Consider the following 1,261-nt stretch of genomic DNA (forward strand, 5'->3'; position numbering starts at 1 on the left):
CCTTTTTTTTTTTATGCGACGCCGGCAAAAAGCTCATCGCCGCCAAACAAAGCGTGAAATATTCTTTTAATGTGCAATGTGACACAGGGGGACGCCACCACTTTTCCGCTCAGATGCCCCGAAATCGTCGGCGTCTCTTCTTCTCTTGATCACATAGAAGCCTCTGAAGGTGATGATGGGCTGTTTTCTTTTCTGCCTGTGTTACACTCATCTGCTCCATTCTGCACTGTGAGAGAGAGAGAGAGAGAGAGAGAGAGAGAGCATTCTGCACTGTGTGTGAGAGAGAGAGAGAGAGAGAGCATTCTGCACTGTGAGAGAGAGAGAGAGAGAGAGAGAGAGAGAGAGCATTCTGCACTGTGAGAGAGAGAGAGAGAGCATTCTGCACTGTGAGAGAGAGAGAGAGAGAGAGAGAGCATTCTGCACTGTGAGAGAGAGAGAGAGAGAGAGAGAGAGAGCATTCTGCACTGTGAGAGAGAGAGAGAGCATTCTGCACTGTGAGAGAGAGAGTGAGAGTGAGAGATGGAGAACAGATCAGAGCAGAGGTGTGGGAGGGAAAGGTCAGTCTTTGGTGTGTGCGTGTGTGTGTGTGTGTGTGTGTGTGTGTGAGGGAGGAAGAAAGGAAGCCAGTCTATTTGAGGGCGCTTCCTGCGTGGGTCGCCCGCCGATGGGCTCTCGTGCGCACCGCAGCAATTGAGAAATGTCTCATTAGCTTCGCCATCGAGCATAATTGTCTGTGAGAGCGAGTCCGCTAAGAGCCGCGCGGCGTGATTAGCGGCGCTCAGCTGACGGCTGCCCTCTTGACCTCGCCGTGGGTTCTTTCTCCACAATTAATTTCCCCCAAGGGTATTATGTGCAGAGGCGGCTCCCCGCCCGCTGAGCCACCGCACCCGCATGTGTTTTTTAATCATGCCACACGGCTCCATTATCCCAATTCTTAGTCTTGGTGATTTTGGGAATAATCAGATTTTCAGATCTTTCATTAACACCTGAGTTATTTTCAGCTATACTAAATGAAATGGAATCCATATTCCCGCCCGCATTCAAGACACTCTGATTTATTCACAAATGCACGCGGTTATTTGTGCTGCCCTATGTGCATAATGCATTTGTGTGCTTGCTGTGTGCAGGGTTGATGCGTCTGCACTGTGTGTGCGTGTGTGTTGCTGTGTGCAGGTTCGATGCGTGTGAGCACTGTGTGTGTGTTGCTGTTTGCAGGTTTGATGCGTGTGAGCACTGTGTGTGTGTTGCTGTGTGCAGGTTC

The sequence above is a fragment of the Poromitra crassiceps genome (genome assembly GCF_964638095.1).
Source record: "Poromitra crassiceps genome assembly, chromosome: 3".
In the NCBI taxonomy this organism is placed as follows: domain Eukaryota; kingdom Metazoa; phylum Chordata; class Actinopteri; order Beryciformes; family Melamphaidae; genus Poromitra; species Poromitra crassiceps.